The sequence below is a fragment of the Xiphophorus couchianus genome, chromosome 6 (genome assembly GCF_001444195.1).
Source record: "Xiphophorus couchianus chromosome 6, X_couchianus-1.0, whole genome shotgun sequence".
NCBI classification, from domain to species: Eukaryota; Metazoa; Chordata; class Actinopteri; order Cyprinodontiformes; family Poeciliidae; genus Xiphophorus; species Xiphophorus couchianus.
In genome coordinates, this window is record NC_040233.1 from 14,247,707 (window position 1) to 14,263,097 (window position 15,391).

General features: G+C 35.7%; 1 protein-coding gene across 6 annotated transcripts in view; it reads right to left on the minus strand.

The window, feature by feature from the left end:
- The window catches only part of tnr (tenascin R (restrictin, janusin)), a 167,287-nt gene that overhangs the window by 110,821 nt on the left and 41,075 nt on the right, over positions 1–15,391 (minus strand). For 4 of the 6 annotated variants that reach the window (XM_028021449.1, XM_028021452.1, XM_028021453.1 and 1 more), the window contains exon 2: positions 4,497–4,544. The exons of the other annotated variants lie outside the window; for them this stretch is intronic. The gene's annotated coding sequence lies outside the window, so the exon portion shown is untranslated. The remainder of the gene's footprint in view (positions 1–4,496; positions 4,545–15,391) is intronic. 6 annotated transcript variants of the gene reach the window in all.

Sequence of the window (15,391 nt, forward strand, 5' to 3'; positions counted from 1 at the left end):
TGATAGGGCCCATTTTTATCACTGATGCTAGATGTCAGATACCATCGCATATGCTTGTCACCTTGGTAACCAAAATATGTTCTGGTTAATTGTGAACTGTGCAATGATGGGAATTATGGTGTTTAAATTAACTGTATTACTAATGGCGTTTCAGTAATAGGTGATCTAAAGAAATACTCTTCCGTCATTATTGTATTATCTTTACCGACAATAAAATACAGTGCAGGCACGTTACAATAATTCAGCACACTGAAGGTTAAAGCTGTTTTCTTCTGACACGAAGATGGGGGCACAAAAACAATAATATAAATGCTTAGGAAAAGTAAAGTGGTCATTGACACCCAAATACAGACAGACACATGTTCACACACAAACACCTGCACAGCATAATCACGCTCCAGTTCTAAAGTCCTTACTCTGTCTCACTGTAGCTCAGAAAACAGACTTTCAGACCACTCAGTTCTTCTGGTTCTAGTCTATGCTGCATTCCCAGAACCAGAACCAAATGTGGAGAAGCGGGGTTTTTTTTTAATCGCTCCTCTAATTTGGAACAAACCTAAATAAAACTGAAAAACCTTTGATGCACAGAGTTCCTTCAATCAAGGCTAAAGTCCCACCTATTCAGAATTGCTTTGGTGAATAATAACTGGTACATATATTAATATATTATATATTTGATGATTAATCTTGATAATTTTGTTGACAATGTTTATTGCTTGTTTCACCATAGGTTACTGTTTTGTGTTTTTATTATGTAAAGCACTTTAAACTGCCTTGTTGCTAAAATAGGCTATACAAATAAACTTGACTTTGAAGTAATTGAAAAGGCAGACAAAGTTATGGAGAGCCCAGATAATACAGTGGTCACATTTGTGAAAGTACGGACATTATTCTTCTCCAAAAGACACAAATGGCAGCCATCTATATGTAAAATGTAATTTTTGCCCTGGAACACATTGCTATTTGAATCTCACTAAGCACCTCTCAACATCAACAAAACTAGTTGCTAAGAACAATGGTGTGGATGCTAGCAATTACAGTCTCTAGCTTGAGTACTGGGGTGCAGTACAACTATTTACCACACTCACATGAACACACCTTCAAATGTTCATGTAAATGAAATCTTTGATATCAAAATCCATCTGGCTGACATGACTCAAGCAGAATAAATGCCCAGGATGTTAACAACTTACAGGTAAATGAAAACAACTAACTAGAAAAAAAAAATGTTCATAAGTTGCACATCAGTGTTGGCATAAGTTCAGGCACTGTTGACAACCAGTTGAAGTGGCAGATGTCACATCAAATGTTCATAAGAGACAGCAGAGCCGATTAATGAGCATGCGGGCAGTGTACAGACTTCAGCTTGACAGGCTATTTTTCATTGGGACTATAATCTATTTAAGATAGTGTGGCATTGTTGCCTTGCAGCAAGAAGTTCTTGGGTTCAAATCCCGGCTCTCATAACTCCACTAGGGATTAATGTGTAGAATAATGGATGGATGCTTTTGGACAGTAAAAATGTGCAGGGGAGCCTTTTAAAAAAAGTGCTGAGGACATACAGTATCACTCCACCAGAACATCCTCCCAAATTACAACCACGCACAGCCCAAACTCTGCTGAGGCTAATGTGAGTTTGGCGAACAACAAACGTCTGAAGTAGCACACTTGTCAGAAAACAAGGAGGTGGGTTTAAATTTTAATTGCAATTTTTTGTTGTATTTACTGCAATAATAATAAAGCAGACAATAAATATTATGTTACAAAATCCAGCAAATTCATTTTGGCTAAACATCCATTACTTGATACTAACCAAAACAAATACTTTCTTAAAAGGAAAACCCAGCTGTTATTAAGCTAGCTACCTTAGATCAAGCTGGTTACCTTAATAAACTACTTCCCTTTGTACCAGTAGACAGAACACAATATTTGAATTCAATAATATTTCAAAATTGATTGAATTATGCTTTAATAAAACCAATAAGCACTCCAAATGGCAAGAGTAACAGTCCCAACAAAAGATATCTGAATGTGCTATTAAATGGAGACACAATTCTGGAAAACAGAAACCTTTAATTTCCCATCCAGTAACTTGATTTTTTTGCTTGTGTATTTGTTTTGCTGTTATATGTTGATTTAACTATTTAGCTGTTATTGTGTTTACAGCTAAATTCAGCATTCTTAGAGATTGTGCAGAAGGCAAGTGGATTCACTGGTACAACAGGATGTCCAGTTCCTATTTGTTCAAGCATTTATACTTACCACTACATGATGGTTAGAATCAATGCCAAGATAAGACTGTGAAAAACGAATAATTGAACAGTACAAAGTCATCAGCTATATTCTATTTGACAATTCCTTGAAATTCAAAAGGCTCTTCTGCCCCAGGCCATCTTCGCTGCTAAGTAGGGAGCTGTACATTTCAAATGACTTTAAAAGAAAGAATAGAGAAGTATCACATTACTAATGCTGTGTGAAAAAAATTGCTTGATGAAAACTGGAAAGCAGCGCTCAGGACAAGTGAAAACTAAGCTGTATAAAAATCATGAAAGGATCCCATAATTCAATTATGTACACTGCAGCAAATGTTGAAAGTTAAAATATAACCTCACTGGGGTCAGCTATACAGTTAACCTAATGCAGACCTATGGTGTTGTAAATTAGTAAGACATATGGGACACTGTGAATGTAACTGCTGCTTATTAAATATGTGATTCACTGCCAGTGTGGCTAAAGGGGGGTATAGAGGGACAAAGGGACAAAAACAGTAGCACAAGATGAAAATTTAAACAGAAACCCAAAGCTGAATGAAGCTATGCAGGAACCTTAAGTGAAACTTTAATTTGGGAGAAGAACTGCAACAATGCAATTCTTAAAAATTTCTTACATTGCCCACTATTTCTCAGACCGTTTTTCCTATTTGAATTTCTCATGCCTCTACAAAAATAAAGACCATAATTTAATTAGGGAAGTCAGGAGAATGTAACACAAAGCTTATTAAATTAAGTCTGGATTTATTACACAACTCTATTTCCATTTCTATTTTCTGCTTTGTTGCAGGTCACACTTATCCTACTGAATGAGACCACATCAATTAGGTAATTTAATTTGTATTAATGCCTTAAACAGGGTCTGCAACAATGCTTAAGTTGGCAGCATGTGTCAAAGTAACATCCACTTCTGACGCAGGACACATGATTACCCAGTAAAATATTCTCAAAGCGTCACATTGCACTACACTGAACCATTTTCTTAGAACCAGGAATCATTCCTTTAGCAGCTTAAGCTAGAGCTGCTTTATGTCAGATCAAGGCCCACAGGCTAGCCTTACACCCCACATGCATCAAAGAGCCTTGGGCGTGTTACCCTGTCGCCAATTTGCTACTGTTCATGTGTTGGATCATGTTAAAGTAGATAATGACCAATGTAGACAGAGAGTATACCTTAGGAGCTGTGGATTTTGAGATCCTCTCTAGCCATTGAAATTTTACTCGCGTCAAAGTCACTCAAATCCCTAAACCTACCCATTTCTCTTTCTTGTAGCACATGCAGTTTGATGATAAAAATATGATAAACCCCATCAACAATCATGTACCACAATGAAACAATGATGAGCTTTATTAATGCCATCTGGGAGTGTTCATAATATCTCAGTACAAGTATGAAAACCCTCCATCACTGAGCATAAATTTATGGAAAAGGAAAACACACGTCGCTATTTAAATATAGACTATACATGTTAGTAAACATTATTTGGTAGTCAACAATAACAATCACCTATGAACAAAAAAAAACAAGGCCTCAAATGATTTCTCTCAAACATTTATGAACACTGATGAGTTTCTTGATTTTTTCTTTCAGCATAAATGCAGAACTCATACATAATTTTTGAGACCTTTGTATAGGAAACCAAAAGATAACGTATCTAGGCAAAAAGTTAATTTTTTTTGGCGTCCAGAAAATGGGCCGTTTCATAAACCTCCCGACTGTTAAGTCACATCTAACAGGAACGGCTTGTCACCTAGCTACCCAAGTGGAGATTGAGCTCATTTGGTCAGCTGGTTTTACCGCTACAAGCCCTGTACAATGGCTGCTAGAAAAGATAAGTGCTTTGTCTGGACAGCAGCAGCTTATGTGGATTGAAAGTGACAAGAGGCCCTAAAACAGCTCCTTCTAAAAGAAGCTCAAAATAGGTAGAACTAACCAGACTAAAATCTCATTATCCAAGAATGATTTTGTGCAAAAAATGTAATGAATATGTTTTCCATATATCCATAATCCATAATCCTATCCTAACCTGTTCAATGACATCTTTCTTAAGGCCATCCTTAAGAAAAATGTCCTAATGTTTTTATTGTTTTTCTTGAGTTTGTTATTCCTGCTATTAATTAACTAATACATAGTTAAGAATTTCATTATGCTCTTTTACGCGGGAATGACAAAAATCTACAAACACATGCGTATGTATAAACATATGAGACAGCTTGTAAGCTCACCTTGGGTGTAAAAGATAAAGTTGAGAAGTGTTGGTCCCTGGGTTTTTGCTGACAAGAAAAAAAGAAGGAAGATTTCATATTATTTAAACACTCCGTTTTTTATTTTTCTTTTTCAATCAGTTTGGCACAATTGGATAACACACACACAAATTTATATAATAAAATCCAATATTTAATACAGATTGCTGAAATAACTCTTCTTAGTAAACATTCCAAACACAGATACTTGGAATGCAAAAAAGTGAATTAGCATTTAGAAAATGTGAAGGATTCTAGAGTGAAACAAAGACATGAAGATTTTTGACAGCAACAGAAAGTGTAGGTGTGCTTTAAGTGCTGGAGATGAAGTATCAACCATTTAGCCTGGGTTATTTGTAGCACTCCTCTCATTGCCTCTTGACATAATGCTAATTACATTGTCCTGTTACTCTGACCCTTAAGCAATGATTTACTATTGCTCAGAGCTTTATGCACTGATTTACCCTTCACAACATGTGTATAAACAAACTGAAAGCTATGCTGAATTATCACCCTCTGGTTGAATATATAGAATCATGCCAGGGTACAGTCAGAGCTCTGGAGTACAACAGGAATGTAGAAAATGTAGAAAATGTGAAGGATTCTAGAGTGAATCCTTCACTTTAAAACACTTAGATGTTGCAGACATAAACCTCTAAGAGAGAAAGAGAATGCTGTGAAACAATCACAGCACTGGGGCAGAATTTTCTAGCCATAAGAGAGAAGGTGTGGAATTGATCTCTTTCCCTTTCGGCCATTCTTTTAGAGATAATCAGAAACAACAAGGAGATTTAGTGTTAATCCATCTACACACACCTTCCAAAAAGTCTCATCAGTTGAGAGGATACTTTCCCAGAAGTCTTGGGAATTATCAATTCTTCTTCTTGGCGAGAGGTGGGTTTTACCCTAAAAATCTGCAACAAATGCCATATTCATTATTGACCAATCAGGAACATAGAGCTTAACTGAGGCTTAACTACTTTTTTAGATTTTTTTTCCAACATTCCTTTGTGATGTAGGAGATTTCACAACTTTTCTAGTGTTGTTTGTTTGTGGATAATGGCTCTTACTATGATTTGCTGGAGTCCCAAAGCCTTAGTAATAATAATAAATGCAAATTAGTTAGTTTATCAACCATTTTAAATTCTTGAGATCAGAAAATGATGTGGTGTATCTTGAAATCTTTGAAAACTTGTAGCCTACTTCATGGTGTCATTCAGGGGCTATTTACATAGTAAATTTCTAACTACATGTATGTAAATTTGGGAGTGATGAGGCCTTGGATTGGCAAATGAAATTGAACTAAAAATTGTTGTGAATCAAAGTTAAATCTTGTTGTAGCAAGAGAAGCAGTGACTTTGTTCCAATATAGCAAAGGAGGTTTCTATATCTTTCTAGTTTAAGAAATTACATGGTAATTTTTCTGATGATAAGAAGTAGTAAAGTCATAAAAATCCAAAACAGTAAGGGGCAAATACTGTTTTGCAGTACTGTATTTCTGGGTTTTGAAAATATAAGTACTGACATTTTTATAGTCAATAGGTGTCCATATGATACAAAGGCACCTGTAACAATCTTCAGTCATTGGATGTCCAATAACTGAAGATTTATTACAATAACTAAAAAAATCAGGAAAGGCAGACTCCAATTGCTTTTTGAAAACGATGCAATTGCTGCAGCATAAAGGCGTCTCAGTGAATGACGCATTTCTGCAGTTGACAGAGGCAGTCCATTTTGTAAGCTAAAATATGAGAAATGGAAAACAACCTAGCTCAGGGAATCAGTGGTACAAAGCCACAGAAGTTATCAAAAATAAGAGCCAGAGGAGATAATATTCACTGACTAGGTCCTTGTTTGATTTGCAAAGGGGTTCTGTGCAGCTGTAACTAGAAAATTCACTTTACTTTTGCCATGTGTGCATGCACTGGTGTTTATATAACTGTTCTCTGAAATTTATCAAACTAAGTGCCCTCATTTTTTTCAGTTGAGTTCAAAAACTGTAGAGTGCCCACCAGAGCTTTAGGGGAGACAAAGACAAATGCTGGAACTTACAGATGGTGATCATAAATTATAAATTCCTTTACACAGGCAGTGTAAAGGATCTGACAGTGCAAACACTCCCTACATTCAGTCACATTTTCTGTCACAACAGATTATACCATCGGTGAGAGGAAGGCCATGAGGGAATTGGGTACGGTGGTTGATGTTTGAGCATAAAAGAAATCTACCACAAGGTTATGACCCCCCATCTTGTAATATTAGATCTCATCGATGATGAACTTATTGCTTCCCAGATGAACATAGGTTTCAAGCTCACTTTCCTACTGCTATTTTGCAGTTTTGGCATCTAGGTCGAATGCTTTCCTTTAGCAGGTAATACACACATGGTAGTCAACAGGATATTGACAACTAACCACAAGAGTTTCTAATATTCTGCCGCTAGTATAGGTGCCTAACTGAATTAAGAGGTAGCAATAACATTTGTCAATTTTTTATTGTGTTTACAAGCAATTTAACAGTTGCACCTAATACTGTATTGTGGTCATTATGTGTATTTTATCTGCAGCAAACTAAGCAGCCATAGTCCAGTGAGTCCTGGACACTGCAGATAAAATGCACCATGGGAGTTGCAGTAGTGGAGAAGCCTTAAAGTGTCACTGACACAATAAAACTACTCACATGACTTAAGAAAAACAAACTACTGTGCTTTCATACTGTGTACACAAAAGCTTTTAATAATAAATATTTCTCACAGAATACTATAAATGCAGAGTATCGTAGTTTTTTTGTCTTTAGTAACTGGGTCTAACGGCAGCGCCATCTTGTGACATAATCAGAGTAAGCAAACCACAAACTAAATATACACAGAAGTGTAAGAAGCTGAAATATGATTAAACTTTAACTGGGGTTGAATTATGATAAGAGGAAAACATATAGTCATGGTCAGTATGATTAAGTGTAGAATAAAACTCAAGGAAATTAATTAAGTCATTGTACTCTTTTCTCAGCTGACTGGAAAAAATGTGAGTGCGCCATCATTTCCCTTCTCTGGTTACCTGAAGGAATCTGACGGCGTTAGAGAACAAGCAACAGAACAAAAATAACAATCACAAATGTAAGGGAATAAAGAATGAGATGTTGATATTCACACCATTGCAGCGGCTGGAAATGGAAAGAACAGTGACATGCTTGCATCTACAACCAGAGAATAGACCTCCTTTGGCTTCTCATCAGCATTCAAATCTGTCACAGCAGATCCTTCCGGTTGTATTGTTTACATGTATGCTGTGTGTCTGATGGGTGCCAAAAACTCTGCAAAGCATTGTCCAGCTTTTATCCCATGTTCATGTCCTTGCATGTACATTATACAGAAAAAAGACAAACCATACCTAATGCTTTATTTTATTTTCTGAAATTTCAGAGACTGCATATGGAAGAATAAACTGAGATTATGAGTTTTTGACTATATATCTTTAATTTGATATCATTGAAATATCCAGTTAAATCTAAATTGTACCAGTAACATTTTGGAAATGCCGCAAAAGTCAAAGCTCTCTGAAGGATCGAGTTATCTCTGTTAATCTGATCAATCACATAAGCATGTACAGGAGAGCATAACTTAAACTATTTATAAGAGTTCTAAGTTTTCAAAATATAAAAATATCAAACATTCTGATCTCTGAAAACATGAACAAACTAACAGTGACCTAATTAAATATATGAGTTGACATGATGAAGCTATCACGGTAGCAATGTGTATTTTCTCAACTGCACTTTTTGTTGCTATTTATCCTAATTACAGAACAGTCACAGAGTGTCCACCTTAATTGCCCTGGCTGTCTCTCATGAGGCACTTTTCTACCCCTATCTGGCATGACTTATTTTTACAACCAACACTTTGGCTCCCACTGGTCCCAGCCCTGGCTTTAAATCCAGATAGGCAAGTAAATCTGCAGCTTTAATTAAAATAGGTTCTTTTTTAACACTTTCGATCTTTTCATCGTCTTGTCCCCGATGAGATATCAGTGCCAGGAACTTCCTTTTGCCGACCTGATTTAAAGGGAACTCGCCCCCAGGATAACGGATGTGCTTAATGTTACTTCATTATGAGGTAGCAAGAAATAAGCTTAATCTCTTCTACTTTCTGAGTGACAAAAGGAATAAAAGGTCATGGGTGGAAGTTACAATGATAAAAATACACTGTATAAACCTCAAAGGTGCCATAAACGTACGTGAGCAAAAAAGAATAAAAAAGAAGCAGAATAACAGTTTTGTGTCCAGCGACAAATAAAAACCTTCTTGTCTTTCAAGGTCAGTCGTACTCGAGAAAAAAACCAATTTGTAAAGCCAAATCAATGAGGACTATCCAGGCTATTTTCCTCCAATATTGTTCAGGGACCAGCTTTGGTACCATTGATTAGTTGATTTATAACTTACATCTTCAAAGGCTTACAGTGAATGGACAGCTGCTGATTAAAGGAGAAGAGAAGCCAAAAAGGAAGACAAAATGTTTAGAAAGTTAAAAAAAAAGAAAAGTACTGCCCTGCTGTGCCATTCTGCTGTCCAAAGAAAGAGTTACAGATCTGCTCTGGGTGTGAAACATCCCGTGGTTTTAAATTAGCAAATTCACTTAAATCTAAAAAAAAAAAAAAGTTTAGAATGATGATAATAATACTAGTTAAAGTAATTACTCTTTTTTTCCACGTTTTTGCTAATATGACATGCTTGGCAAAACCAAGATCTAGTCGAAAAAGCAGGATAAAAAAGTTCAGAGGGTATGAGTACTTTTGTAAGACTCTGTACTCATACATTCACTTTTATACAAGCCAAAAACATAATCATAATCCCATGTACTGTAATAGAAAATTAAAAAATTTGATCCTTACTGATCCTTTCCTTTAGATTACATAAATATCGTTATCAGAAGATTGGTCAGCTGGTCTCACAAAGACATACTGTCACATTGTCATAAAACAGTAGGGACTAATGCTTGGAACTAATCTTTGTGTTACTTTCCTGACCCAGAACTTATCAAGATCAAGGCTGTCCTCTTTAACATCAAATACAGCCGTCTTGTCTTAACAAAAGCCAAATGGCAAGAACATCTGTGCTGAGTTCTATTAAATCCTTATTCCATAACAATCCACAACTTCACACCTATAGTTCAATCAATCCTTTCTTGTCTTTGTCAGGAAGCAGTCACAAGTAGTGACAACCTGCTGTAGTAACATCTATGTACAGACAGGAACTTATAACAGACAGTTATAATGAGCTGTTAGCGAGATCAGATTTGACAGATTCTCTTGACTCTGCATTTTTGTTCTCACCCAATAAGGTTTTTCATAAATATGTTATTTTTTCGCAGACATTTGTTAAAGTTATTCTTAACTTATGACAGTATTTAGCATGAGTAGAGTTTGAAGGGGGGGAAAAAAGCCTAAACAACAAGATAAACAGGGTAAAAAAAAAAACAAACTGACAAAAGTGAGGTATGGTAATACTTACCGCAGAAGTACATTTTGTCACAAGCTATTTTTCTAGACCTCAAAAAAATATTTGTTGCAACCTTTGTTTGCAGGTCAAGGTCAATAAGGCTTTCTTATTCTCTCATTCTGTCTGACTTCTCCACTTATCACTTTTGTTTGGGAAAGGTGAGGGTCATGCATCCTATGAAAAAGCCATTACAATAGCAATCACAATTATCCTCTCAACTACTTAGTCATACTAACATTATTAGAATCTCTAGAACTCTATAAGTCACAAAAAAGCAAAAAAGGAAGCACAAAAAGATCACCAAAACACTAGAAAAAAAAGGGTAATGACAACTTCAATACCATGGACATCGACTTTCCTTTGAGTACCAGTCAAGGAGCAGAACATGAGCCAACAGCAAAATGTATTTCTTTAACCTTTGCCCACTCACATGTTATAAATATTCATAACAGGTGGGCAGGCAGATATGTCATCTTAGCAGGCAAGCAGCGTAGGCACCCACTGAAAGTTCATTAATATCAAAGATGGCTGTGGAAAAATATAAAATATTAATCTAATAGTACAGAAATTACAGCCCAGAGATGTGGTGTTTTGTTTTTCAGGCTATGAATTAGTTAGTAGATGTTTCCAGTACTTAAAAGAACTAGCAACCTTTGTAAAACACATTTTACTTTTTAGAGCTAATGCCTTAGACAGTGTAAAAAAAAAAAAAAAGAAAAACAAAAGATTTGTCAAGTGGAGATGTGATATGCTGCCAGCCCAGTCCCAGCTTTTATAATCTATTTACATGCTATGCCATGCAGGTCACACTGGGCATCTGTCAACAACTTGAATGACGAGAGTAATTTTTGCATCACTTCCTTGTTCCCCACCCTTGGACACATATCTTTCAAGAAGAAGGGCTCTGTGGTCAATAAAAGCTAGTTTGCATAATCAACAGCCACCTGAAAAAAAAGGTGGCCGCATTCTGACTGATGCCTCTCTGATTGTATTTGCTGTCTTTTAAACTGACCATCTGTCTTGATACAATGTGACCGGAGATGTTGAGGAAATCAGCTTTAGAGAGCAGCAGTAAGAAAGGCAGGCCTGCCAATCCATTAAACTGTCAGAATGACCTTCACTTACCCCCAGTATTGATGGCCCAATCATATGGAGAATATGAATAAGTACCTCTAGGGATTTCTTAAAATGAGGCATAATTCTTAGATATGTCTAAAGGAAGTAGAATAAATCAGGTTGTGACTTTATGGCATCACCCAGAGAGCTGGAGAAGATGAATTTCAAGAACATGTTTTTTTCACACTTTCTCCAGCTGTATAAGATGTTGTGGTCAGAGTAGTGATTAAATAAACATTGATTTGACTGGACGTATTTAAACAACTAAGAGAAAAAATTTGATTATGCTTACAAACAGGCAGTTTGTTCCCTTAGGAAATACAAGTTACTCTACAAAGATGAAATAGATCATCATTTTAAATCAGTTCCATATATTGACCAGTTGTCACAGTAACACACAAATAAGAATAGAGAGGCTTACAAAATCAGTGTCACATCTTGTATCACTTGGTGATGCTACACTTTGACAAGAAATATTATTAACTGATTAAAGAGTATGATGCACTATTGATCAGTGATGAATTTTTTAAAAATTGATCAGTGATCTCCAAATCAAAAAGTGAAATGCTTTTTTTTTTTACCCCTGTTTATTAAACCTACAACAACTTTCACATTTATTAAATGCAGTACAGAAGGCTTTAATGCATAAATGAGGATAATCTTGTAAAGCTGTGGTTTGGATACATCTAAATAGTCTCCAAAACTGGATATGTTTTTCTTGTAAAGTGCATTTCGATGGATGATAATGGATGGTTGTTAGCTGGAGCTACATAATATAAATGAACTCCATCGAAATCTTCTATGGTCAATGTTTGCTCAATGCAATTTCTAAAATAAATTTATGCAAACAAGATTTTATGTTGTAAATCTTGAGGAGAAAAAAAGTTGAATGGGTCAAAACAGCTGGTAAAACCTGGTTGGTGCCAATGTGATTTTAAACAAGTAGGCTGTTTAATCGCAACACTAAAGTTGTCTGAATCTGTCAAAGCAACAGAACCATTGCTACATTAGCCACAATCCTAAATAAACACATTTGTTTATTTCTGTACTATTCAATAACAAAGAATGAGCAACAGAGATATGAAGCACAAAAATATTCATATTTTTAAAACTGAAAAGAAAGAAGTGAAGGCAAAACAACAGCTTCTCAATCATCCAATAAACATACAGGCAGCAATTTCCATTACTGTTTCTTGACTTCTTAAAGAACCCTGTTTACAAACTCAAACATTAGTTGCTTTGATTTTACTGAATTATTGTTTATGGATGAACGATGACTCACACTTCTGTGTTCTACTGTAGCTTAACAAAGCAAAGCCACTGGCTTTCTTAGAGCAGCTTGAGTCAAAGCTTTTTGATTTGTCCCCTTCACAAAGAAGAACTGTGTGTGAATAATAAAAGGAGCTTTTAAATCTCCATAATAAAAGAAAAACATTAAGTCACAAAAACAACTGACTTACAAAAGGTGTCCGTGTGAATAGAGAGAAGCAGATCAAATGAAATTTATGAAAGCCTTTCTGGGCAGCATGGCATATGTGTAGTCAAATTAAAAAATTGGTTTTCATTACACCAATGAATTAACAGTTTCTATAGAAGATGAATGGAATATAAATATAGTCCAGAGATTACATGTAGAATAGTTGTTCACTTATGAAGTGTGAATGCATTTTTTAAGACTAGCTCCAGAAAAATTGCTAATATAATAAATTCTAATTCATTTTACATGTCTTTGGCGTATGGGAGGGTGTGTGGTTTTGGAACTTAAATATCTTTTTATTTCTTTTTTTTTGCATTTGGCATTTTGAAGATGATGTAGTTCTTTTGCCATCTTCAAACCATGGCCTTCCACCTGCACTGGAGCAGTTCACAAGTCTGCAAACTTGTTTTACAACCAAAATAATGTGAACTGCTCACCTCATGCTGTTAGGTGAGCAGTTCACCTCATGGGTTAGTCTTTGCCTAGGGCTGAGGATATCAAGTATTTAGGTGTCTTTTTCACAACTGTAGGTAGGATGAAGTGGAAGATGGCTAGATTTACTGTCTGTCTATGTTCCAACCCTCACGAATGGGTTTCGTTTCGACATTACAGAGGTTTAAGCCAAGGTGGTTTTGTCATCTAATGGGGATTTTTCCCAGGTGCCTCCCTATGTTGATTTTTTCTGTACCAATGAGAGAAAACCAGGGGCAGACCGATAACTCACAGGAGAGACTATATATACTTTCTGTCCTGGGAACACCTTGGGAACCCCAAGAATGAGTGTGTGTGTGTGTAGAGAGTGATGTTTGTTGCATGTTTTTCTGTCCATGAACTGTTACCTCCATGTAGTTGATATCAGCTACGATGAAGATAATGATGAATGGATGCAAGGATAGATCAATATGTTAAGAATAGCCCCAGAAGTACACCTACAAAGTTGAAAAAAGATTTCTAAGACATATTCTATTTGTTATTATGGTTCATTTTACACTGTAATATTTTTGGAAGATATATTTTCAGACTATGTGCACATTAACATTTCATGTTGCTGATTAACCTCATTTCATGAGGTATAAGATATTTTTATTCCAACTTTATGTGCAACACCATACATTAAATGTAAGTTTCATGTCTTTAATCTGCATAAATTTGTTTTATTGATTTAAGCTAGATGATTATTGTTGAAGAACTTCATTGAGATATCTGATGTTTAACCATCTAGAGATCTTTAAAGAAATTAAACCAGAACTACTATGAAATACATTCCCATACCTAAAGCAAAATATTTTATGGTCTTTATGGAAGGAATTTTATTTTCATTTATCTGAAACTACCACTATGTTAAACTGTGACTTATCAGCTGGAAAATGTAAAAAAGAAACATAGCTCATTGTTAATTTGTTAAATTAGTTATGCATTCTTCTGCTGTGTGCTGGGAACATTTAATTATTTAAAAAAATTTTACTGCAGTACAAGATTTATGTTTTTAAAATAAGATTTTATTGAACAAGTTGAAAATAGCAACAACATTGGACTCTCTTAAAGCTTTTATGACCTTCAATGATTCACAGTATACTTAAAAATTCCCATATACCACCAACATGTGTGGGGCAAACCATTCAACCAAATGACAAGTGAAAAACTTCAGTACAACACGGTCGCAGGTCACACATGAATCCTCTGAGAGCAATAAAAGCTTAATGAGTGTTTTTTTCTGTCTTTTTATTTCAGAAATTAGGCAAGCTGCCAAACCAACAGAGGAAAAAGGATCTATATAGATTTCATTAGCCCCATATGATGACAGACGTAAGACCAAATGATTAATGACCAGCCAAAGAAGCCGGAAGATTAGTGATGTGACCTTTAGAAATGCCTCTGCTCAGAAGTGGACAAAACGACTTGACTTCTGTTGAAATTATCCAATCAGATATGTCCATGATTTCCTCTAAAGTCTTCATGTTTGCTATGTCCCTCTGTCTTAATGCTTTTCAGGAAACCCATTACACAGTAATGTGCTTCCTCTTTCCAATGAATATAAAGAATATGCATTAAAATCCCTATGTGCACTCAGATATCTCATGCAGGGAAATGCATAATTCAGACTGTATAACAGAATTCTGTCTGTATTCAGATGTACTTATGTATGTAAGAGACTTTTAATGAAATCACAGATGAACAGTCATCTGCCAATGGGATTTTATGGGTGCAAGCCTTCTGGGGAAAACGTGAAAGTCAATAACAGTAGACTGTGTCATCTTAGATGATGAGGTTTTAATGACGGGAAGCCATCAAGTCACCTTTCCACAAACCCCAGAGATAAAGGACCACCAGCAGTGAGCAAGGACAATGAAGGAATTAATTCAACATTTAGAAAGTGTGTGAGTGCGTGTGGGCGTGTGTGTGAGTATTCATGAGTGAGTTCAGTGGATTCAGAGGAATGTGGACAAGGGCTGATCACAAGAAAGGAAAGAGACAAGGATGGAGAATGTGGAAGAAAAATATTATTTATGAACTGCTTGTCTTTGTGCATTTAACATTTAAAGTGAACTCTGAGGTAAAAAATGAACATGAAAATTATTGCAATTTTAACAGAAAGAGGTGCCACGTATGAAAGAAAGAAAAAAGCAAAAGGGCAAAAAATTATGGAAGATGGACAGAAAAACACCAGAAATCAGAGGACAGATGGTAGACTGAGGGCCCAAAACGCCAGAAAAGATGACTAAACAGCAAAATGCATAAATGAAGGAGGCATGAATGTGAAGGCATTAATTAAAACCAATGCATTTTAATG